This window comes from Syngnathus scovelli, chromosome 7, assembly GCF_024217435.2.
Source record: "Syngnathus scovelli strain Florida chromosome 7, RoL_Ssco_1.2, whole genome shotgun sequence".
NCBI lineage: Eukaryota > Metazoa > Chordata > Actinopteri > Syngnathiformes > Syngnathidae > Syngnathus > Syngnathus scovelli.
This window is the reverse complement of record NC_090853.1, coordinates 17020236-17047500: the sequence shown is the minus strand read 5'-3', so window position 1 is coordinate 17047500 and position 27265 is coordinate 17020236. Positions and strand designations below refer to the sequence as shown.

The following is a 27265-nucleotide window of genomic DNA, read 5'->3' as shown; positions in this document are numbered from 1 at the left end:
ATTACGTTTCCCACTATCCCACGGTGACAAGACATAGTACACAATATACATACAAGTAAACAACACAAAAAGTAAAAACAAGAAGGCACAAACAATGAATAAATAAGAGCGATGAATAAATAATAAATAAACAAACAACATAATAAATAAGAGGAGCAAAAATGGAGCAAGTGTGCATACAGCAAACAGTCAGAATATAGCGCAAAAGTACAGGACGTTACGCAGGAGGGGGAAGAGAGTTCAGGATCCTAACAGCCTGGAGTATGAAGCTGTTGGTGAGTCTGGTGGTGCGGGAGCGCAGGCTCCTGTACCTCTTCCCAGAGGGCAGAGGATCAAACAAAGAGTGAGCGGCATGACTCTCATCACACACAATCGTGGTTGCCTTGCAGGTGAGATGGGAGGTGTAAATGTCCTTCAGGGAGGGGAGTGAAGCACCAATAATCTTACCATCTGTGGTCACTATGCGCTGCAGGGCCTTCATGTTGTATTCAGTGCAGCTACCACCCCACACAGCGATACAACTGGAGAGGAATGTGAATGGGTATAATGTCTAGTCCCCGAATGTAAGACGACCCCCACTTTTTCAGTCTTATTTCGGTGAAAAAAACATCGTCTTATATTCGGTCCAATACAGTAATAATTTTAACACGTTTGACAGAAATAATTTTAATTTTATTATGTAACCTAATATTGACAGTTGGTGCTCAGCAACAGGCTTGAAAATCTGCATTAATATTAGAACAAGGAGCTTTGACAGCGAGACCTTGGGATGTATGCAAGTATGCATCATTATTATTCATTCATCTTCTGTTTACCGTTTCATCCTCAAGAGGTTCACGGGCGTGTTGGAGCCTATCCCAGCAATCTGGGTACACCCTACCCTGTATGTTATCCATAATGTTTTATTCTAGCATTTGTTTTATGTCATGTTTATGATTATTATGACTATCAGTTTTGTTATTGCAGTTTTATATATTTGTAATCTAGAGATGTAAGGAACATCTGCTTTGGGAAAACAGCTACGTATCGCTACAATCTGGCTTGTTTATAGCTCTGCATTTTGTACGTGATGTTCATTAACTTGCACTGTCCCTTCAAATAAATTAAATTAATTGAGATTGGCTCAGGGAACTGTCTATATCAAATAAATGGAATAATGGGCCGCTCCATCTAGGTTGTGGGCCGGTTTTCTGGCAAAAAAAAAAAAAAAAAAACAATACCACCACAGCTGTTCCAGGATCGCGGGCCCCACAGGCATTTGCCCTGGGTAAAACTGTTTTAATGCCATTCATAGCACAACAGATAAATAAAATCTTCTGAACACTGATAAATTTGTGGGCTGTCCAATGCATTTGACAGAGACTGTACCTGAAGCACTCTCAAGTGTGGGGCATAAAACTGCGTGAATATGTGTCCTTTACCAAGTCTTGTGCATATTGTCTTGCTGTAATTTGTAACAATTTAACACCCATCTGTGAATTTATAACTCATAGAGACCAAGGACATGCACACACATTGATGGAGTGGGATTAAAATCTATAAAGAAAGTAGGACTGGCTGTAAGGATAGGTAGGGCCAGTATGTGGGGACTAACAGCTGGATGGATAGTGGCTTTTAATCCCCCTGGATTTGAACATGAACAAATCAATGCATGTGTTTTCATTTTTTTTATCTCATAATACTGGCAAAGGTTGACAGAGGTTTGTGTGTAAATGTGGCCACACAAAATTATTCAAGTCTCAGAGAGGTTAAGGAACTTTGGACTTCAACTCATAATTCAAGCATCCCATTTGGCAAGGGAGTACCTTAGGGTCATACAAATAAATGTATCCTTAGACACAAATGAGATCACAATTTGCACCTAAAATACACACATTAAGAAAAGGCCGTTGACTGTACTTGACAGGCCAATATCTTAGCTTATGTAATAGTAATAATAACAAATTGGTGTCAAAGTACGCATATTTGGGGTCAAGAAATATGATAAAGTGAGTTTAAACTAATTTCCGGACTACAAATCACTACTTTTTGGACAAGCTATGAAACCTGCATTTTATACTCCAGTGCAGCTTATCTATTGATTTTTCATGATTTTTATGATATTATGATTTATTATTATTTATTTTGGTAATCCAGGAAATAGAAATGAGGACATTTCATTTAAAACACCTGCATCTTATAGTCCAGTGTAGCTTATATATGAACAAAACAGGAGTTTCCCCTAATTTTAGCTGGTGCTGTTTATATTCGGCGGTGTCACGGTTCGAGTGTAGCATGGAGCAGGACGACCAAGTGCAGCTTGGACCAGGGTTTATTGAAGCAACTCAAAATACAGACTCGGTAAACTGACATGACTTAAACAATAACTTGACTGACTGACCGGGAAGTGGAACAAGAAGACAGCAGGACATGACGGCACCAAGACAGGACGACAACACCGAACGACAGCAACCAAAACCAAAACCAGCAGCAACCAATACCAAAACCAACCAATACCAATGATCCGACAGGGAGAGAGGGGCAGACAGGACTTTTATACACGACAGGTAACGAGAGGCAGGTGGGAACAATCACACTGATCATGGGCACACAGGAGGGGAGGGGCGAGCACACAGACAGAAACCAAGACAGACACATAGTGGAGCAGTTGGGGGCGAGACGTGACAGAACCCCCCCCACAAGGGACGTCTCCCGACGTCCCAAAAAAAAAAACTAGGGGAACCGAATCGCACCGCACTCGGGCGGCGACTTGGGGAACCGAACCGCGCCGCACACGGGCGGCGACTTGGGGAACCGAACCGCGCCGCACTTGGGCGGCGACTTGGGGAACCGAACAGCGCCGCACTCGGGCGGCGACTTGGGGAACCGAACCGCACCGCACTCGGGCGGCGACTTGGGGAACCGAACCGCACCGCACTCGGGCGGCGACTTGGGGAACCGAACCGCACCGCACTCGGGCGGCGACTTGGGGAACCGAACCGCACCGCACTCGGGCGGCGACTTGGGGAACCGAACCGGACCGCACTCGGGCGGCGACTTGGGGAACCGAACCGCACTCGGGCGGCGACTGTGGGGACAGATCCGCACTCTGGCGGCGACTCCGGGGACAGATCCGCACTCTGGCGGCAACTGCGGGGACAGATCTGCACTCTGGCGGCGACTGCGGGGACAGATCCGCACTCTGGCGGCGACTGCGGGGACAGATCCGCACTCTGGCGGCGACTGCGGGGACAGATCCGCACTCTGGCGGCGACTGCGGGGACAGAACCGCACTCTCGCGGTGACTTCGGGGACAGAACCGCACTCGGGCGGTGACTGCGGGGACAGATCCGCACTTGGGCGGTGACTGAGGGGACAGATCCGCACTCGGGCGGTGACTGCGGGGACAGATCCGCACTCGGGCGGTGACTGCGGGGACAGATCCGCACTCGGGCGGTGACCTAGGGGACAGAGCCGCACTCTGGCGGTGACCTAGGGGACAGAGCCGCACTCTGGCGGTGACTTCGGGAACAGAACCGCGCTCGGGCGGCGACTTGGGGAACACAACCGCACACGGGCGGCGACGTGGGGAAACAGAACCGCACTCCGTGGAAACTCGGGGAAACACAACCGCACTGGGGCGGCGACTTGGGAAGTCTGTACCGCGATCGTCGGCCACTCACAAAGTCCGTACAGTGATCGGCGACATTCGGAAGGCGGGGCTCTGCGCGGCGGCCAGAGCCATCACGCGCCGCAGCAGTGGGAGTGGAGCCAGGGACGATCGCGGGTCCGACGCAGCTGGCTTGGATGTCTGGCAACGCCCGCAGGTCCTGCAACGCTGAGATGGAGCCCGGTGGTGGCCGCGAGTCCGATGGCGCCGGGGGGGCACTCCGATAGCGGCCGCGGGTCCGGCGTCGCGGCAGCGAAGTCCGACGACGGTCGCAGAGGCGATGGTGCCGGGAGGAACTCCGATGGCGGCCGCGGGTCCGGCGTCGCGGGAGCGAAGTCCGATGACGGTCGCGGAGCTGATGGCGCTGGGGGGGAATTCCGATGGCGGCCGTGAGTCCGGCGTCGCTGGAGCAAGATCCGATGGCGGCTGCAAGCCCATGGCGCTGGAACATGCTCGGATGTGGATCGGGCGTCGCAGCGGGAGCTGGTGGTGAAGGGTGGTCCAAGTGCTGGTCGTTTTGGTGGTCGGATCATTCTGTCACGGTTCGGGTGGAGCATGGAGCAGGACGACCAAGTGCAGCTTGGACCAGGGTTTATTGAAGCAACTCAAAATACAAACTCGGTAAACTGACATGACTTAAACAATAACTTGACTGACTGACCGGGAAGTGGAACAAGAAGACAGCAGGACATGACGGCACCAAGACAGGACGACAACACCGAACGACAGCAACCAAAACCAAAACCAGCAGCAACCAATACCAAAACCAACCAATACCAATGATCCGACAGGGAGAGAGGTGCAGACAGGACTTTTATACACGACAGGTAACGAGAGGCAGGTGGGAACAATCACACTGATCATGGGCACACAGGAGGGGAGGGGCGAGCACACAGACAGAAACCAAGACAGACACATAGTGGAGCAGTTGGGGGCGAGACGTGACAGGCGGCTTATCAGAAATTCCAGAAGTTACGGTACATCAAAACCATTATTTCACTTTACATGACAGTTGGAGTAAAATATGCAATTGTTTATATAAAAAAAAAATGCATGCCAAAATAGTCTATTTACAACTATGTGTCATTTTGTTTGATCTTCTACTGCTTATCTGAAGTAGGGTCACAGATGAGTCAGCTTCAGCAGGGAAGCCTGGACATCCCTGTCCCATTAAATTCTTCCAGGGGATCACAAGGCATTGCCAGGCTAACTGGGACACAATCTTTCCAGTGTGTCCTGGGTTGTCTCTGTGGCCTCCTCACAGTAAAACCTGCCTTGAAAACTTCCCCAGGAGGCATTCTGACCAGATTCCAGAGCCACCTTATCTTGCTCTTCTCGACAGAAGTTGTGGAAGAACAGCAGCTCTGAAACCGGTGCAGAGTAACCACTTGAGGCCCAGAATCAAGACTTTTTACCAGCGGTTCCTTCCCCTTTTTTGATTTGAAGCATTTGTTATCGCTCGGATAAATGTATCTGCCTTTGGTAAGACCGAAGGGATTCGTTGATTTACTAAAGCGCACTCGCCCTAGCTGAGCTCAAGATAACTACTTCGAAACAGATTTGACAATTCCTGATGTTAAGGATTAAAGCTGTCTTCACTTTAAAAAGACTTGAACGGATTGAAAGAATGACTATGATAGGGAAATAAAGAAAATTTAAAATTCTAATTACTGCATATGAAACCATGCTCAACATAGTTAATACGAAATAATCGATAACCGAATTAAGAAGAAATTTAATGAATAAGCAAGAATAAGAATTACAAGTCGAAATTACAACAATGAATTCCACTCACCTGTCTCAGAACAAAATACAAAAGGTCTAAAATCCTATTTGGTTGAACAAGTCGAGTAATCGGCTCTCCTCTGTTCCAAAATCCAAATTCTGTTTAAAAAAGAGAAAAGGTCTGGCCATGTGGAGCTTAGCCAACGCCGTAACATTGGCGTCTTCCCCTTTCTGCCCGAAACGGCTGTCTCCTCTGCCTTTCTTGAAGCTTAAAATTTGACAAATTCCGATTTGAAGCTTAAAATTTGACGAAGTCCAATTCAAAGACTCTGGAAATTAATTATAGTAGATTTTGGTCAAATCTCAAAAAGAATGAAAAATCCATCTTCGTCTAAACGGCGTTCTTTACTCCGGGCAGCATCACGGCCATCGCCCTGACTAGGAAGAACCGCCTCGCTCTGTGTCAGGACGACATATTTATAGGCTTCTGGCATTACCTCATCGGAATATGTAGGTGAAAGGTCAGAATCCCCGCACCAGGTCATAGGAATATCTAGGTGAAAGGTCAGAATCTCAGCACCAGGTCATAGAAATATCTAGGTGAAAGGTCAGATTCCCAGCACCAGGTCATAGGAATATCTAGGTGAAAGGTCAGAATCCCAGCACCAGGTCATAGGAATATCTAGGTGAATATCTGCTTGATTCCAATAGTGTAGCAAACAACCACTTTTGTCTCCCCACAACTTAATACATTCATGTATCGATGGAACAACAATGTTAAATACAGGTTGGATAAAACATTGCAACATTAAAAACATATATCTTGTCTAATAAAGATCAATCTTCACGCATAATCATACTTAACCATAATAATGGGTTCTTCTAACTTTAACATATATATTGATATTGCTCAAGCTGTTACATCTTAAAATTATGGCATAGCAAACTCATATTCTAAAATTGTGCGTTGTTACATGTTTAAACAGGTCGTGTCCTCCCAATTGCTAACACTTTAATTTATCAGATTTGTTAGTTTCCATCAGGTCACACCTATGTCAAGCTTTAACACCATCTCCTGGTGAAATTTTGGAACTACTACATGTTTTGCGATAGCCAATGTGCCTGATACCCAATTTTACAGCATCTTGTACCACTATGCCACTTGACAACCTGCATAATGTATCATAGCGTCCACAATGTATGTACCTAGGCACACTTACAACTCCAAGAGTAAACATCTCATCACTGGAAAAAAAACAAAGGCTGAAATGTGCTAAGAATTCGCATAGTGTGTGCAGAGTACCATATATTTGGAACGAGCTTGATGAATCACTAAAATTTCATGTTCAATTTCTATTTTCAAGAAAACACTAAAAACTCAATTCTTAGCAATGTATATTCAATGTGTCAATTAATAGCTATATAAATACAGCTGCGTATTGTTTGAGATGTCCGTTGTTGAGCAAGGAAAACAAAGAGCACTGCCCTACACAATGGCTTTCTTTGGGGAGAAGCTTGGATCATCTGCTTAACCTGTTATTAGTTCTTACATTAAATCACAGTGAAAATCAGAAGTGCCATGATATTGAAAAGAGACTGACGACCTCTTGATGAAAATCTACACTTGCTTTCTCCACAATGCCACTCAGTATTTTGATGATTCAAATGTTATTTCTCAAAACAAGGCACTCGTTCTCTTCAAATTAAATGATAGCGTTGAAGAGCCTTGTCTTGACAAATATGTCAGTTCCAGAGGGCCAAGATGTGACATCAGAGCAGATTTCGACTTTGGCAGCGTGTAAAAGCTGATACAAAGGAACAGCTAAGATAAGCATCTCCCTGAATTGAGTTTTTGGAACTTGGGATGTCTGCGTACTCCTTGCAATGTGTTCATGTACTCGTCATTACTTTTTGGTGCAATTACTGAGTTTTCCAACTGTCCTTTATTGAAAACAAGGTGGTACTGTCTGCCGCACATCAACAGCTTCCACCATTCAATCAATGCGTGCGCGCTCCTGCAGCAGGGGATACCCATTTTCACATCTACTTTGGCACAATGGCTGTACTCCGTCGCGAGATCGACGATACGCATGCATTCACCGTGCTCCTTTATGATTTTGAATTTCTTACTGATAGTTGTCCGAGACATAATCGACTACACTACTTGTGTTTTACACTGCTAACGCACCGAGACGAACAGAGAATGACAGAGCAAAGGAGACAAGGCGGGGGAATGGGGAGGAGTGATTTTAGCTTTGGTTCAGAAGTGTAAAATTGGTTCGTAAGTAGATGCAAAAAAAAAAGCAAGGGTCTGGTTCGTATCTCGAAAAGTCCGTAAATATAGTCGTTCGTAAATAGTGGTACCACTGTACTGTATATTCTAAGCATTTCATTCATTTCAGCAGATGACTTCAATCAGGTGGATAACAGCATATCTTCACGCAGACAGTACAAACACATTGAATAGCAAAGCTGACCATCAAACGGCAAGACATCACAAAAAGGTGCTGGAGGATGTCGCTCACTTCACCTACCGCGAGGCGTCTTTGGTCATGGCAAATTGGCTACTTACTTCAGGTATCTGGCTCCTCATCCAGCTAAACACATTGTAGAGTTGCTCTTCAGTCATGATAATTATCACTCTGTCATTCTGAAATTGTCCCACTGAATATGTTTGTAGACAAGAAAATAATCTGCTGCTATGCACAATGTGAATTTAAGAAATAAAAACAGTGGATTATATAAAAAATAAATTAAAAACCCCATATATATATTATATATATTTAAAGCCTTGGATTTGCTGCATAACAGAAACCAATGTAAATGTTCAGTGTACATATGATAATAGGACCCTATTATCTTCATTTTGCCCAACACCCAAATGAGTTTTGCCGCCCAAGTTTGGGACAACAGTGCGCCTCTATGGACATTCACACAGACAGACAGACAGACAGACAGACAGACAGACAGACAGACAGACAGACAAACCCTCTCACATACACGCACACGCGCGACAATCTCCAAACTATTAGTTCATTTTATACCCAGAGGGCCATGTTGTTCCTTTGGTTTAACCAAATAGAGTGAAGAAAGTCAGAGGAGACAGTGAATGTACTTCACGAAAGACCTTAAAACTGCTGTGAGTCTGATAAATAAATAAACAAACAAACAAATAAATAGAAGAATAATAAATTGAAGCCTGAGACAGCATAAATGAACAGAAAAGGATACACAAGGTCTATTAGAGATATAAAGGATGTGAAAACAAAGTGTAACCTTAATATCTGTTCCTTAGCACAACCTTTCACCTTTATAACCACCCTTCCCCTGCTCTTGTTTGGTCTTACTTTTTGTCCTTCTCTGCAAAGCAAAAAGAGTTTGACTATAATGTGTACCGACAGTGTGAGACAATGAATAACTCTTGTCTTCACTTGAATCCAAGGCCACTACCACTTATCCCTACTTCCTTTTATCCTTTCAACTCTACAGACAAGTCAAGCCTGGATATCATTGTATAATTTATCCAAGACTCCATTCTGCCAGTTTTGCCTTGAGGGGAACAATAAAAAGTCCGCATGTGTATGAATTTTGAACATAAAAAGCAAAAATATATTTATAGAGTAATAAACTGAACAAGATTAAAAACTATTTTATAAATCTTGTGAAAATGGTAGACTGAATGTAAAAAAATCTTTAGTAGATGCATGATTCTTTAAAGGCCTCCTGGGTCGTTACAATTTATTCAAACAAACAATGGCTAATTAGTCAACTATTATACTTGAGCTTGTCCTTTTGAAATCATTATTTGCATTTTATCGGTTGAAAACAATATACCGTATTTTTCGGACTATAAGTCGCGTTTGTTTCGTAGTTTGGGTGGGGGGGAGACTTGTACTCAGGAGCGACTTATATGTGAATTTTTTCACAAATTTTTACTTGATCATTAACACATTACTTACTAGTATAGTTGATCACTTCACATATTTTCACTTTAAACCGCATGAGAGCGCACTATGGCTGTGGAATAATAGGAGCCTCACTAACAATGAGTTCCATTCACTGACTTCCGGAGTCAGGAGATTTAATGATTTGGAGTGACACAGATGGTTCGATAAATTTGTTATTTATGTTATAGTTATTTGACATATAGTTTATTTAGAGTAGCAACGTGTATGTTGTTAGACTTAAGTAATTCCGATTGTCTAGTGAGGCCATGAAGGCAGCAGGAGAGCGGGAGACGGGAAGAGCGATCCATATGTTGAGCTCTTGTTTTGTGAAATAAAGAGCCGGTTACCAAACCCTCGTCTTGCCTGGTACTTTGGTAACGCTACAATATATTTATATACGTAGATCTGTGGAATAATTGGAGCCGCAACTGACGACGAGGCTGACGACGAGGCTGACGACGAGGCTGACGACGAGGCTGACGACGAGGCTGACGACCAGGCTGACGACGAGGCTGACGTGAGCGGCGCACGTAGGTCCGGAATCAACAGCTGTTTCCTTTTTTTTTGGACACAGAGGATGAATATTCCGATGGATTTAATGATTTGGAGTGACACGGATGGTTCGTTAAAATTGTTGTTTATATTACATTTATTTGATATACCTAGTCTGACGTAAGCAGCGCACGTAGTTCCGGCGTCAACAGCTGTGTGTTTTTTTTTTTTTATTATTGACATAGAGGATGAATATTTTGATAGATTTAATGATTTAGAGCACGGGTGTCAAACTCAAGGCCCGGGGGCCAGATACGGCCCGCCACATCATTTTACGTGGCTCGCGAATACAAATTGTGCATCAAATTCGTGTCATTACTAGAATTTCAAGTTGTCTTCACTTTTAATAATATCTTTTTTTTTTTATATCTGACCAGATTTTACTCGTCTGATTTGAAAACGAGTTATTTGTCCGTTTGTTTTCTAGCTTTTACTGTATATAATGAGGTGCTCATACATTTATTTGGGTTGACAGTCATAATGCCCATCCAAAAGTCAAAGTCAAAAGTCAAAGTCAAAGTCAGCTTTGTCAATTTCTCCACATGCCAAAGACACACAAAGAAACCGAAATTTCGTTCCCCCCTATCCCACGGTGACAAGACATGGCTCACAACAGACAAACAAGTAAACAAGTATAACAAAAGCGTGCTGAATAAATAATGAATAAATAACACAACAATGAATAAATAAATAAGAGGAGCAGAAAAAAAAGGAGCAAGTGCCCGTACAGCAGACATTCCCGAAAATAGCGCAACAGTGCTGCACGCTACGCAGAAGGGGGTAGCGAGTTCAGGGCCCTAACAGCCTGGAGAAAGAAGCTGTTGGCGAGTCTGGTGGTGTGGGAGCGCAGGCTCCTGTACCTCTTCCCAGAGGGCAGAAGGTCAAACAAAGAGTGAGCCGGGTGACTCACATCTCTGGCAATCGAGGTTGCCTTGCGGGTGAGATGGGAGGTGTAAATGTCCTTCAGGGAGGGGAGCGAAGCACCAATAATCTTACCAGCCGTATTCACTATACGCTGCAGGGCCTTCAAGTTCTGTTCAGTGCAGTTACCACCCCAGACAGCGATGCAACTGGTGAGGACGCTCTCAATGGTGCCATGGTAGAATGTAGACAGGACTGCCTGAGGAGCACATGCACGCCTGAGCTTCCGCAGGAAGTACAGGCGGCGCTGAGCTTTCTTTGCCAGTGACGAGGTGTTTGCGGACCAGGAGAGGTCCTCACTGATGTGCACCCCCAGGAACTTGGTGCAGCTCACCCTCTCCACCACAGCACCGTCGATGATCAGCGGCAGGTGTGTTGTGTGACCCTTCCGGAAGTCAACAATGATTTCCTTGGTCTTATTGACGTTCAGCAGGAGGTTGTTGTCCCTGCACCACGTGGTCAGAAGGTCAACTTCCGACCTGTACCGAGTCTCGTTGCCCTTCGTGATGAGACCCACCAGAGTCGTGTCGTCAGCAAACTTCACTATGTGGTTGTCGCTGTAGGTCGCAGTGCAGTCATGCGTCAGCAGGGTGAAGAGCAATGGACTGAGCACGCAGCCCTGGGGGGGCCCCGTGCTCAGCGTGATGCTGGCGGAGATTTTGTCGCCAACACGCACCACCTGAGGCCTCTGACAGAGGAAGTCCAGTATCCAGTTGCAGAGGGAGGTACTGAGGCCCAGCTCGTCGAGTTTGCAGATGAGTCGCTGCGGCACAATGGTGTTGAAGGCAGAGCTGAAGTCCACAAACAGCAACCTCACATATGAGTCCTTTCTCTCCAGGTGGGTGAGGGCCGAGTGGAGGGCAGAGCAGATGGCATCCTCAGAGGACCGCTTGGCACGGTACGCAAACTGGAAAGGGTCAATGGTGGGGGGGAGAACGGACTTGATGTGCTCCATGACCAGCCGCTCAAAGCACTTCATGATGATGGGCTTCGGTGCCACAGGGCGGTAGTCATTGAAGCAGGACGGTGCAGGTTTCTTCGGCACAGGAACGATGGTGGCAGCCTTGAAACACGAGGGGACGATGGCCTGCTGCAGGGAAACGTTAAAGATGTCCGTGAAGACACCCGATAGCTCCCCAGCGCAGTCCTTCAGCGCTCGACCCGGGATGTTGTCAGGGCCCGCCGCCTTACGGGTGTCAATAGCGGCAGGCGCCCTCGTCACACCGTCGGCAGAGAGGCGCAGGGGCTGCTCGTGTGGGGGGGGAGTGGTCTTCACCGGGCAAGTGCTGTTCTGGGCGTCAAAGCGAGCAAAGAAGCGGTTCAGATCGTTCAGCAGACGGACGTCGCCCTCACAGCTCCTCGGCGCGGGCTTGTAGTCCATGATGGTCTGAATGCCCCGCCAAAGGCTACGTGCGTCCTTGCTGTCCTTGAAGTGGGTGGAGACCTTGCACGAGAACGCCTTCTTCGCTTCTTTGATGCCTCGGGACAGGTCGGCCCTCGCTGTCCTCAAGCCAGCCTCATCCCCCGCTCTGAAAGCCTTGTCCCTGGCCCTCAACAGTCTGAGGACAGCCCCCGTCAGCCACGGCTTCCAGTTCGCGCGAGTGACGACGGATTTCGAGAAGAAGAAGCTATGATTACAATGCGGCCTGCGAAAAAAAATAAGTTTGACACCCCTGATTGTCACGGCTGGTTCGTTAAAATTGTTCTTTAAATTACATTTATTTGATATATCTAGTCTGACGTCCGCGGCGCACGTAGTTCCTTCCGGCGTCAACAGCTGTTAAGTGGTTTAAGTGTCACAAGACGAAGATTCCGATGGATTTAAAGATTTGGAGTGACACAGATGGTTCGATAAAATTGTTGTTTATATTATTGTTATTTGGTGTATAGTGTATATATTGTAATATGGGCCTGCGCAATAATTTGCACTGCAACTGACGACAAGTCCGACATCAGCGGCGCGCTACACACGCGGCGTTGTTTACACAAAGGACGAAGAATTCAATGGAGTTAATGATTTGGAGTGACACAGATGGTTTGATAAACGTGTTATTTGTTATAGTTATTTGAATAACTGTTAATGTTACATCGGGCCCGTTCTCAGCTCCTCGTTTGTGTTTATGTCACGTTAGCATGCCGTATTGTTAGCCTGTTGTTGCTGGTTCATGTCTGTTCTTCGTGTTGGATTTTGTCAAGTAAATTTCCCCCAAAATGCGACTTAAACTCCGGTGTGACTTACATATGTTTTTTCCTCTATATTGTGCATTTTATGGCTGATGCGACTTGTACTCCGAAGCGACTTGTACTCCGGAGCGACTACGAAAAATACGGTACATTGAAACATTATTTCAAAATGTATTTTAAACAGAAAGCGTGGTTTCATTTCCATGATCATCACCCTGATTCGATTCAGGGTATTCGGACACAGACACTGGATCAGTGACGTGCAGTGAGGTTCATGACTGGGGAGGCACTGATGTCACCCCCCCGCCCCCCGGTAAAATTTGTCCGGCACCTAACCGTGTCACAAAAAAGGGTGGGGAACGCTGCTCTAGTGTGGCTTATTCATTATTTAATTTGAACTATTTTAATTAAAATCTCATATCAGCAGTCTTCACACATAAAAACACTCAATAAAGCACATGAAATCAAAAACTTGTTTTCGATCGTGCGTACCACTCCGTTCCGAAGTCCCGTTGTCCGAATGAAACCTTTTAACTACGGAGTTGGTCTTCTTTTACTAATGACCTCCTGCTTCGACCGAAAATCAATCGTTGAAAATCGTTTGGACATGTAATCCTCCATTGTAAAACGAAATGTAAAAACGGAAAAACAAAACAAAACGAATGTAAAACGAAACAAATGGACGACTGCTCCTCAGCTGTTCACTGTAAATTTGAACTGGAGATCTCTCGTTAGGGTTTTCCAGGTTATCTTTATCGTAGGATTATGTTGGAATGTAGACTATAATGATTAACCAATCTTGTCTTGCTCTCACAATGCAGTAAAATGAAGTGGTTGCTTCCTCTGCTTGATTGACCAGCTGCAGAGGAAGCAATCAAAGTTGTTCTGTTTTCCACAACATCGTAAAACACCCCCTGCTCTGATCTTACCAAAGGCCGGGGGTTCACCAAACCAGTCCACTCTCACCCCCACTCTGTTCCTCCTAATAAATATGCCCTTGCAGGAAGGAGACTTTCAGATTTCATTCCTTGAGCGAGTGAACTCTCCACCTGCAGGTGTCTAAAAGGACTTGCTTGTCTCCCGTGTGGTTCTTGCAAAATAAGTTGGAGTGAGCAAATCTCTAACATTTTGGTGCCGAAACCCGGGATCCTTCATACCCGCTATCTGGCTGACGAAGGAGGACGTGCTGCATTGTCGACAAGCCAGCGTCCATTAGGAGGACCTGGAGAAGAAAGTCCTGGGAAGAGAATTCTTCGCTGGGCCAGGATCTTAGGTCTGCCTTCGTCTGACAGAGGTGGATTGACGGGACCCGGCAGTGCAACGAACCAGGGGACAAGTAAGTTAAAGGCCTGAAGTTGTGTGATTGTGTTGTTGTTTGTGAAACGCGTAAAAAAAAAAAAACACAGGTGCACAAGAGATACGGCTTTGGTTTGTCCGAGCTATGAGATACGGCTTTGGTTTGTCCGAGCTATGAGGCCTAAAAAAAAAAAATAAAATACCGCTGGTGTTTGTGTGATTGAGTGTGTGACTGGTAGGATAAATTGATTAAAAAGCAGTTCTAGCGTTGATCCACGGCAATAAAACAGGCTAGTAATCTGTTGAAAGGTCAATTTAAACCTGCATTGAGGATCCTCAAAGAAAAAAAAAAATTGGGGGGAAAAAAAATTGTAAAACCTTAAACTACTAAAATTGAGATGGGAAATAAGAACGGTAAATCTCTTGCTCTGCTCTTCTTTGAGATGAAAAGTTCATGGCAAGTAGATTTCTTAATTGTATGCAATACATGCTGAAGTGGTAGAAGTGCTACAGTGTGGTTGAAAGCTTCACAAGAAAGAAGAGAACAAATCCAAAAGACAAAAGATAGAAAGTTGAAAAGTGATGAGGCTGCCATTCAATTGAGATTTGAAAATGAAAAAGAATTCTGGGTGCATAGTGTCATCCCATTCAATGATGCAGATGAGAGTGCTTATCAGCAACATCTTAAAATTGCGCTCCTCACTGGTTTCCCCCCTGACTTAGGCAATTGGGCGAGGAAACATTTGGTGGAAGCGGACACTGCTTGGTTTACAAAAAACATGCAGTGGCCCAGAGACGCTGACAAAGGGATTGAGAAAGGCAAAAGTTCTGATGTATTTCATCTAGATGATGATAATGATCTAAATGAAGATACAACGATCTTCTACCAAAGTTCCCAAAGGGGCAAAGGAAGAGTTAGATACCAACAACGTCGCAAGCCACCATTCAAATCAAAACCCCCATCAGATTCAGACAACTGTTGGAACTGTGGGAGACGAGGACACTTTGCACGAGTGTCGTTTTGCAAAACAATACCAATCAAAGGGTGGAGGAAGGAGCAGAGGAAAAGCCAAATTTTTAGCATGACAAGCTTCCTCCTCTTTGACCGCTTATGCTCATACAGAGAAAGAAAGAATAGATGCCCATATGACAGCAAAACATGTCATTGTCAGATTATTAGAATTTTTTTTAGATTATTAGAAGTCCTGTCCATCCAAGAAGTATGACAATGCTGTTTGTATGCCCAAATTACAAATGACTAGAGCTCAAATTGTGTTACACTAAAGTTAAAATATGCAAATCAAGTGGTAAAGAAATGCAACTTGCTTCTAGAAGATAAATAAATAAAATTAGAATGTGCTGTCCTCGTGTGCATGGGAGGGACCAGCTCATGATGGACCACAGGAAATGGCCAGCCTGTGACGAATCATTGGTGCTGGGACCTACCTTCCGCACCCGAGAGCTGTGCATGTGTGTGCGTATGTGTTAAAGTTAAAGTCCCAAATTGATGAAGATTGGCTAAACTTTTAGTATAAAGAAATTTGCTAGACTGTTGTCTATTCAATTTACACCGCAGAACAGAAACAATTTGACAGAAAAAAATGAGAGGAGAAGAGAGAAATCTGTTTGCGAGCAGAAACTAATCCACACTAGTGCATGTTAAGTGTCGAGCCCACATGAGAAATTCGGGAAAAAAAAAAAACGACAGAACATGCTTTCAGGAATTGGAAGAAGCTAAATTGTGAATTTAAGATTTTGCAATGCTTCATTTAATAGGAATAATTGATTGGTTGTGTTATAAGATTATGCAAAATTCTAAATGCAAGCTAAATCTGAGAGATTGAGTTCTTCAAATTTAAAAACAAAGAAAAAATTCAGGTTAATTTGCCAGTTGTTTGTTTTAGTTAAGTTTTTTTTTAATTGGTGGATTGTTCTACCAGGAAACCTGAGTTGAAAATGATATATGAATGTTGTGTGGTGAGCTTGGATGAATTGGGACCAATGTGATAGGAAGACTCCTTTTTGGAGACTGTGTGAGATACATATGATGAGCATTGATGAATGATTGCCTGAATGACAGGTTGAATGGTTGAAGTCGTTGGCGACTATGGAAAATTAGTAGAGCGACTTTGATGAAAGAGTGATTTTGAGCAGGTTGAATGTTAGAAAGAAACACGTAGCTTTTGGATTGATATTTAACTAGAAAAAAAACTGGAGAACCAGTAACACATGTAGAAGATGTGTGAACTGAGAAATTGAGAAGCGTTTTGGAAAGAAAGTCAAATTAAATGATGATGGAATCGTATGTAGTAAAGAACGCATTCTCCCAAAAAGTTTGTCAAGGTGTGAGGCATGGGCGTTGCCAAGCCTCAAAAGGAGGGAGTGAGTAGGACAGATAGTGGAAGATAGTAATAATACAACACTTTATGACAGTGAATTTTCGAATACATTTGCTGTTATACTGTGGTAATTTTTTTGTTCTGGTGTAGATAGGTTAGCAACACGAGAGATTTAGAGGTTCAAAAGAAAGACAGTTAAAAGAATTTTTTTTTGTTTTGGACAATTGCAGGCTAACAGGAACATGAGAACGATAAGAACTACGAGGTGGGATCCAATTTCATTGGGGAGATTGAGAATTCACAGCACCATACTCTAAATCAGTGTTTCCCAACCAGTGTGCCGCGGCACACCGGTGTCACGTGAGAGATGTTCCGTGGGAAATTGTCCAACATTAAATACCGAGCAAATTGTAAACAGGATTACCAAACCGCAGGTCAGTTTCCGCAAGGCTAATCATGCATGCGTGGCAAATCGGAGAATTTTGAGATTTCATGTTGTGGCATCGGCACATACTCAATTTATGTGTGTGTTGCTGTTAGTGTTGGCTCGTGAGTGAACGATTCGTTCAAAAAAGGTTGGGAAACACTGCTCTAAGTCACATTTTTGAGCAAGCATGACAATAACATGTGAGAGGTCAAGACATACAGATCAGGGCTTGATGTGGAACGCAGACCTCGATGAGTTGATTTTCAATAATGATACTGAAGACAACATACTGTCCGATTAAATTGGAACTATAGATAAAATGTAGCTCAAAAATAGGATGAGTTGCAGGATTTACGATATAAAAATGAGACCGCTGTTATTGGAAGAATTTGAAGTTTGGTAAACAAACGTTACCAGCAAATCGATGGAAGCAGCTACATTTGGAGATAGTCTTACAAGTTTGATGTCCCAGCCTGTCATTCTCAGTGTCAGGGTCCCTGAAACCCAATCCGAGACTTCGCCTGCAGCCGTGAACAACTACAAAATGGTGCCTGGCTCTGAAGCACCTTTGACCTTTGGCGAAGGACAAAAAAAGACTGCTGTTGTGCTTGGAGGGGGACAAGTACACCCCGGAGGAAATACAACATCCTCGGGGACGGAAAAGACAGTGAAAAGCGGAGGAACTCACAATGATGAGAATTGACTCATTTGAACAATGGACTCATTCAAGAGTGATGGATGGGGTCGCTCTGAAGCAACAACAAAAGAACACCAACTTGAGAGGGTAAAGTGTGGCAAAAAGATATGGACTTGGAGTGTCCGACGACCAAATCGCACTCCTTGCTACGGCGTTACCAAATTTGGTGGAGCTTGGTTCAAAGTGGAAGGGAGGTTCATTGTGCACTGAGTTTGACAGAACTGAGGAGATTTGATAAATAAATAAATATAAATTTGAAAAATACTTAGGGCTACAGAGAAAAGCATTATAATCAGAGATTGAACGGATTTGGATAAAACAAATAGGCTAAAACGGTAGGAAACAAGAGCAAGATCTGATATTTTGGCTCATCAAGCTTAAGACGTAGAGGTCGAGTTATATAAATTTTTGAACAGGACATTTGGCAGTCAGGAGGAAGCTAGGTTGCTCAATGTACCTACTCAATACAATAGTAAGGTTTTTTGTACCACAGTGGAGGTTGGATGGTCAGAAAGTTAGGTACGTTCAATTTTTGACATTCACACAATCATGCATAGGAGTCACATGGCGACAGTTAACAAGTCGGTGACTGCAATAGGGGCCACCTACGACTGCACCGACATGAAAAAGTAGAAGCGAGAGAGCAGAGTATGGGATTATATGCTAAAACGTCTGCTATACAGTTACAGAGAGGAGATTCTATCAAAAGAAGCTACATGAGAGATGGATTAGAATCCCTTTGTCTGTGTGTTCTGTGTTTGTGCGTAATCTCTGTAAAATTGTGACAGTCTGTTGTCGTTCGTCTGAACTTTGTATGCCGTTTTGTGTATGCGTGCGTGCAGTGTGTGTGTGTGTGTGTGTGCACACCCTGTGTGGGTGCGAGCGTGTGAGGAGAAAGAAGGCATGGGTAAGACAATTTTTTTTTAAACCAGGAGGCAATAAATGGGAACTCCCCTGTCATAAATAGTTTTTGGTTAAAGGGAATCATTAGGAGGTGTTCAAACTCTTCCCGCAAACACTCCTATTTGCCAGTTAAATGGGCATGACAATTGACTATGAGAGTTGCAAACAACAGATGAAGAGCAGTCCTTGGCAGATTATATGATCAGGACGCTCAAACTGTGTCAAAGACAAATTTACTGCCGCTTGATCTTTCCTCCTCACAGGAACTCGAAACTCCCCTCTTCCGCCACACTAGGTCGCTTGGAGGCCAGAGCAATGAATGTCACTGAAGCGAAACGTATGGCATCCATGGGAGGAGTTGGATATCAACGCCGAGCAGTCACAATCAGTGATGCCGACCCATCCCACTCTGGACTTGCAGACGGTGCCTATGATGAACACTTCTGGGCAAATCTCAATGTGACTGTTAGAGGATGAACAATACCACAAGTGGCCTACACGGAGAGACCAGCTGGAGTGAATTACACATGTTACATCCAAGGTAGCAGGGCCCACAAATGCATTAACGACGACTGCTCTCCAGGAGGAAACTGGATGGGAGCTTTGGACATCACCGCTGTGTGCCAGGATGAGAGGGCCGTTTTCAAGGTGTAAGGGCTCTACTACCAACATGGCTGCACCATTGGACGGGACCTACTTCATCCAGAAGTTCAGAGGCACTGCCTCACCTGCATCCTATGGGTGCACGTGCCTGTTCAGAACGGATCGTGGTTTTATGGTCACAAGAGTTGTCCGATGCTGCCTGCCAACTGGACACGAGTGTGTGCGCCAGTGTGTGTGACAGACCTCACCTACAGACTAGAACATCATCAGCTGACGAAAACACGAGCACATATACAACTTCTTAGACGTGACAGATGTGATGATGATAATGAGACGTGGATTGCGTAGATGCTGTTCTGTTGAGCATGTATTACGGAAACTTGTTGATTTGACCATCGAAAATACTTCGCAAGTGATGGATACAATGATGTACTGTTTCTGTGTTTTTGTTTTTTATTGTTAGCATTCTGGTCGCCTAAGGCAAAGGGACCGTGTAAGAATTTTCCTACTAATAACATCTGGCCGGCAGGTTTTTCGCTTACACAATAAGTTTGATCTGGGGTGTTGAGGTAATGCCTCATCTTCACTGGAAGGTGTTGCTATCATTGTTTGTTGTTTTTATTTTTGCTGTTCTTCTTTCTTCATTATACATATATATATATATTTTTTTCTTACTTGTCTTTGTTGTTTGGGGTGACATAATCATATGATAAAACAGGAGGGAGATGTTAGGGTTTTCCAGGTTATCTTTATCGTAAGATTATGTTGGAATGTAGACTATAATGATTAACCAATCTTGTCTTGCTCTCACAATGCAGTAAAATGAAGTGGTTGCTTCCTCTGCTTGATTGACCAGCTGCAGAGGAAGCAATCAAAGTTGTTCTGTTTCCCACAACATCGTAAAACACCCCCTGCTCTGATCTTACCAGAGGCCGGGGGTTCACCAAACCAGTCCACTCTCACCCCCACTCTGTTCCTCCTAATAAATATGCCCTTGCAGGAAGGAGACTTTCAGATTTCATTCCTGGAGCGAGTGAACTCTCCACCTGCAGGTGTCTAAAAGGACTTGCTTGTCTCCCGTGTGGTTCTTGCAAAATAAGTTGGAGTGAGCAAATCTCTAACATCTCTTATTCTACAGGTAGGCACATGAAGCATCCCGGGATCACTAGCACCCCCTGCCATAAGGCTGGAGAACCTTTTTTCGTAGCCTCCGTAAGATCTCTTTTCAAAGCCATTTTGTTCATCTAAAGAAACACAACGTTACAGACAGATGACAAAAAATACAAGATATTATATACACCAGCTTAACTACGGAAATGAGTTAATATAGCCACAGTGTTTGAACACTTAAACAGCGACATAGAGACAGACAGCAGTTCAGTCTAACTGCATAGTCAACATAGGCAGCCGTGTGATTACGCAATCCTCAGAGGAGGCTACACAAGAAGTTGGCTCCTCCAAGCGAATCGTCTTCGGGTTTTAAAACAACTATAAAAATTATGCGATTTTGGTTCAAAATGATACAAAATTATTTAAATTAAAAGGAAAATGACTTTATAATAAAAACAATTGAATTTGTTTTTCCCCTTTTCATGATGGCAGGGGAGATGTAGCCTCCCTTGCCTCCTCTGACCGCACGTCCCTGCTGTGGATACATTTTAGTACTACAGGAAACAAACACTTGCACTGGGATAGATGTATTAAATGCATTTTAATCAATAATCTGTTGGATGAATCTGGAGTTTTTATACCTTTAAAAAAAAAAACAATATACTGACTCCCTAGATTATTTAAGATTTAAAGATGCACTCCGCAGCATTTTGCTCCAAAGTACCTTACCTTTTCACTTTAACCATCATTGCAGTTGGAGTCGCTGCCAGACTAACGAAGGTGGTGGAAAAAAGAGGCAAGTCTTCCTCGTTTCTGGCTGATGTCCCACTCTGAGCGTAGCGGGGGTGCAAAGCAGAAGGGCCGTGTGCTGGTTGCATTGTTTGGTCAGTTCGTACTGTAAGGGACGAGGCAGAGCAGCCAAATGAGGCACAGACCTTTATTGAGGAGGGAAGGAAAAGGGAAGTGGATTGCTAGAATGCGGGGATAGGACGTGAGGCTAAGTTGTGGTCAGAGACGGTCGACCGGCCGGGGCCTTACGGCGCCTGTACGCCGTCGGCCGGTCGTACGGGTTAACGCAATCGGCAACAGAAAACAGACTGAGCGCAAGCACAGGGAAACAGACGGGCAGCAGAACAGGATAACAGGTAGGGCAACAGAAAGAAGTGACAGCGTGTAACTGCGAGTCCAGATTTTCGGGCCGGTTAATGAGAACAGGTGCCGGTAATTAGTTGATTACGAGAGCGTGGCTGTTAACGATTGACGTCAACGAAAATCACTGGTTGGATGGCAGATGGCCACCATTTATGACTCACATCTTGTAAATAGCAGATTAACACATTTATTACACATTAACACATTTATACAGCTATTTAAAATGGGTATTCATACAAGCCTCTGGAAATAATTTTCAGGCTGGCATCAGGTTAGAATTTCTCACGCTCTTTCTGTGGCATCAAGCATGTTCTCATGTGAGCCTCTTGTCTCATAGACCAGACGCTATTATTTTGTCATAATGTTGCCTTTTTGTTCAGAAGAGACTGCCATCTTGTATGCCCCCTAACACCGAGTCCCTCCGAAGCAGGCAAAAAAAAGGAAAACCTTGCATACGAAAAAAAAAAAGAATGTGAGATTTCATTTCTGGCGCAGGGGATAGTAGCGATGGGAATTTCAAAATCCCGTGAAGTACTACTTTAATCAGTTTCACCCATCCCTAAGACATCCATCCATCCATCCATCCATCCATCCATCCATCCATCCATCCATCCATCCATCCATCCATCCATCCATCCATCCATCCATCCATCCATCCATCCATCCCAGCAGTCGTTTGGCAGTAGGCGGGGGACAGCTTGAACTGGTTGTCAGCCAATCGCAGGGCACACAGAGACAAACAACCATCCACACTCACGCCTACGGGCAATTTGGAGTGCTAAATAAGCCTACCGTGCATGTTTTGGGGAAGTGGGAGGAAACCAAAGTGCCCGGGAAAACCTGTACTAAAGAGTCCTATGGAGACAAACTGATGCAAGTTGAAGAATTTGATTATTTGAAGCTTCGCACGCTGGGGCGGAGGAGCTGCATCCAGTGACGGATAATGTCCCCACTGTCTACTCCATGTATTGTCCAGTGTCCACTGATATGCTTCACTCAAAGGATCGATCTGTTGCATGTTTATTTCTCATTTCATATAAACTAGGACAATGAACATTTTGGAAATGTAATGAAAAAAGCCTTGTCACTTCGTGTGATTTCCAGCCAGCATATTGAAATTAAATGAATAAAAATGTCTCCAAGCATCCATTTTATATACCCTTTACCCTCACTATCGGGGTCACAAGTGAGCTTTCTTTTAAATGTCTTTTTATTCATTTTCAGGTTGACAACAACAAATATGACACCAAATCAAATATAATTGACAATTTCAGTTATTTTAACAAAACAAATCTCTTCGTCAGCAAGTACACACATGCGCACACACATGCACGCGCACGCACGAACGCACGCACACACCCACACACAATATTCAAAGGGAGCTTGAACCTATCATTGACTTTAAGCAAGAGGGACCCAGAATTAAAACTCAAATGAAAATGTAATTTGACTCAATGTTGGACTATGTACATACATCATATACAGTAAATAAATATGGTTACTATATTATAATTGTGTCTTTCACAATTGAATGTTATTATTTTTTTATACAGCATTTAGTTTGTGGCGCACTGGTTAGCATGTCCGCCTCACAGTTAGGAGGGTGAGGGTTCGATTCCACCTCCGGCCCTACCTGTGTGGAGTTTGCATGTTCTCCCCGTGCCCACGTGGGTTTTCTCCGGGCACTCCGGTTTCCTCCCACATCCCAAAAACATGCTTGGTAGGCCGACTGAACACTCCAAATTGTCCCTAGTTGTGAATGCGAGTGCGAATGGCTGTTCGTTTCTGTGTGCCCTGCGATTGGCTGGCAACCAGTTCAGGGTGTCCCCCGCCTACTGCCCGATGACTGCTGGGATATGCTCCAGCACGCCCGCGACCCCTGTGGAGACAAGAGGTATAGAAAATGGATGAATGGATGGATTTAGTTTGTATATAAATTATTTGATTCATAATTCACATCTCAAATTTCATAATTCCATTATGTTCAATTGTAATTTGTAAGTTCACCTCTGTTCTGTCTGTCCATTTTTTAGTGGACAACAAAATAAGGGCATAAAACAATTGTGTCTAGACTTCGACCAACTGTATAATGTAAAAGGAAAAAATGACACAGCAGTAAGTTCAAACAGTCTGACAAATGCTTAAATGTTTCTACGTCATCATCGTCAATGTAGGCAAATGTGTTGACAAGCAACCAGTGTGTCTGAGACTCATTCACCTGTCTTGTGTATATATAGTGTATTGTGTGTATGTATATATATTTATATATATATACATACATACGTACATACGTACATATATATATATATATATATATATATATATATATATATATATATATATATATATATATATATATTGTCTCGATGACTTATGTTTGGTATGTAATGTGTGATGTCTACTAGTGTTGTGTGACATCAGAAATTGAGCAGTGACTTACGTGCTGTATTTCTGTCTGTTGCAGAACCACACACCACACACACACAACACACACACACACACACTCCACACACCCTTCACACGCTTCATACAATAATCACACACACAAGAATCACATTCACGCAACGAAAGACTCACCCATGTACACTACACACACCAGCAACCTTTAACTTACCGCTGCGCACAAGTGAATGGGTATAATGTCTGTACCCCGAATGTAAGACGAACTCCACTTTTTCAGTCTTATTTCAATGCAAAAAACATCGTCTTATATTCGAGCCAATACGGTATTTTTTTTTTCGTCACTCACACACACATTCACACCGTCACTCACACACATTCACACCGTCATATGTGGGAATCGAACTCACGGTGTCAAGACAAGCGCGTGTACCCCGACACCACCAGCCACTCCCAGATTAATCACATTTAGTTAGTCACAATAGAAATGTTAACCCATAGTTGTACATTATATTTCTTGTAAAAAAAAAATCCTTGATTTTTTGTGCCATTATTTTAGCAAATTTTGATATCCTAAATATGTCTATGATTTTGAAGTTAAAGTTGTGAGAAAAATTGTGTGAAGAAATTTAAATATTTTGCATGTTATTATAAAAAACTTACATAGGGTGAATATATTCTTTGTAAATATTCATTTGTTCATCTTAAATCTCACTATGAAGGACTGAAAATATTCATTTGTTCATCTTAAATCTCACTATGAAGGACTGAAAACTTGAGGCAGAGTTTTTTTGTGTGATTTTAGATTTGTATATTTGGGAGTAGCTTATGGAAATGAAAAACATGAAAATGTGCGTTCCTGAAGACGGCTCTCTACATTCATGTGACAGGAATGTGCCCCTCTTCAATCTATTTAAATATAGCACCCCCATAGGGTGGACTGCCAGCGAGGCCATTGAGAAGAAGGATTCCAGTTTAAATGTCCCAAATTTTACCTCTAGAGCTGCCAGGTAACTTGTGATAATGAAGTGATATTTCATTAGATTAGAGTCACGCCCCTGTGTTTGTGTGCGTGCGTGCGCTGATGCGGAGATGGTGATGAAGGGGAGAGGAGGAAATCCTTGCAGCAGCAGGAGAAAAGAAAGAAAAGGAGGAGGTGACGACCCCTGGTTGTTGGGTGACAAGGGGAAATATGACAGACTATGACAGGTCTTAAACTGTCTAACGCCATGACTTCAGTCTACCAGCTAAATATAGCAGAGGATGGTGCAGGATGTGGAAAGAGTAGATGAGGAGATAAAAGAAAAACACCTGTCAAAGGCAGGAAAAAGACGATCTTCGATAATTGATGGAGCTGAATGAATGAACACTATGTTGGGGCAGTGTAAATTTGAATATATTTGTATATTTATATTGATATAGGCTACTGACAATGTCAATTTACGATAATTCTACTCTCTTTCCATCCCAGTTTTTGTATTTATGTTTTTTATAAATGCTAAAGTTATATACTGACTGCCAATAAATTATTGTCAAACCAGGAGCTGAAAGCTCAGAACAACTCAGAAATGTGAATCAACAGTAAGCCTATTTTTTTCTCATTCACCCTGCATGATTGTTTATAAATCAAAGACAGAGCATAAACAGTACATATTTTGGCGTAACTACACAAACCATTCTTTCTTCGTTCGGATTGCCTGGTCAGTCTGTCATTCCAGTCATGTCATACAAGCCAGGTGCAGGATGACAATCATGTCAAATTTAGTCGTTTAATGATGACGCAAATCCCACATGTTTGTGGGATTTGTGGGATGTTTGTGTAAAGTCTTTATCCACGAAGTATTATATACGTACTACCTCTGATTTATTTGAGTTCAATAATAATAATAATAATAATAATAATAGTAATAAATTACAAAACATGCTTTGTAGTAATTAATGTTAGGCACATAGGATGCAGTGCAACAAGTGTTGTGTAAATGAAATTATCAAATATTTTTTGGTCTACCCCAATTCTTCCAATAATAATAATAATAATAATTTTTAGTCTCCCCCTAATTCTTCCAGTGGTCTTGTGCTGTTTACATTTGGGATTTTGGGATTCCTAAACAGCCTCACATTGAGCCTCGGTTACGCATATCAGATTTTATTCACAAATAAACCACACGGAATGTTGTGTAATGCTGATTAAGCTTACAGCATTTTATGATATTCCTTGAATAGAACAGTAATTACGTTGACGTGTAGTGTCATTTAAAATAATCAACAAATGTTTCGAAACTAAGTGATGGCCAAAGAAGAATGGAGCCGCAGATGCAGCTGTTGATGATTGCACGGCGTTACACACACGCAGGACCCCAGGCTAAATATGAAGAGACAAGCAATTGTTCAAACTGCGAGCTGACTGGCGCCTCTTAAGCTATAGCAAAGTGAGCGACCTACTTTGAAGAGCTTTATATATATATATATATATATATATATATATATATATATATATATATATATATATATATATATATATATATATATATATATATATATAACTCAGATAGATAGATAGATAGATAGATAGATAGATAGATAGATAGATAGATAGATAGATAGATAGATAGATAGATAGATAGATAGATAGATAGATGCACAGCAATTCCATGCACGTAGAGACAATAAAATAAATCATATTACATAAGATTTTCAGTGTTTGCAGATTGACCATTATATTTAAAAAAAGAGCGAACTCTTTTAATAATAATAACCTTGCACATGATCAAAGAATAAACTCACAGTTCTCCTTTATGTTCAATTAGTAATTCGGTAGCTTCGTTTCCCCTGAATGTGGCAACAGGATTTGCAATTTTTAGTTTCAATATTAAGATGTTACTACTGCTTCCCGCTTCAGCTGCTGTCTCTGTCGTTCCACGACAATCACGCAATGTTCCGCGCCCGAGTAAATCTGGACCTCCGATGCCAAAACAATCTCAGCAGGAAAAAAAAATCATAATCACATGAGAAGGTGAAGTACTCCGCATTCAAAATATACGTAAAGTAACTAAAGTAAAATCAGGCATGAAAATGTACGTACAGTATATCTGCTTTCCTCACTTTGGGATGACACGACTCACGGGTAAGCACAAGCACATCTCTGCTGAATTTGAGCAAAAGGCGGGGAACTCCTTGAACTAATTGCCAGTGCATCTCCGTTTTGTAAAAGTAATTATTCAACACTGAAAACTGCTTGCTCCGCTGGTGGACAATAAAGAGAGTGAGGTGACGCCTAATTTGGCCCACAGCTGAGTACTGACCGATTAGGCTCCAAGATGAGGGTGGGATTTCATTATCTTTCCTGTCATTGGTTACTTA

General features: G+C 43.1%; 1 long non-coding RNA gene across 2 annotated transcripts in view; it reads right to left on the bottom strand.

Moving 5' to 3' along the window:
- Window positions 1-27228, bottom strand: part of LOC137840483 (uncharacterized) — a 30593-nt gene extending 3365 nt beyond the window's left edge. The window contains exons 1-3 of one of the 2 annotated variants that reach the window (XR_011087160.1): window positions 26988-27160; window positions 23139-23384; window positions 21083-21248 (exon numbers count right to left, since the gene is read on the bottom strand). This is a non-coding gene — a long non-coding RNA (uncharacterized lncRNA). Of the gene's footprint in view, window positions 1-21082; window positions 21249-23138; window positions 23385-26987 lie in introns of both variants that reach the window. The other variant, XR_011087161.1, reaches the window with a different exon arrangement.
- Between the last annotated feature and the right edge of the window lie 37 nt (window positions 27229-27265).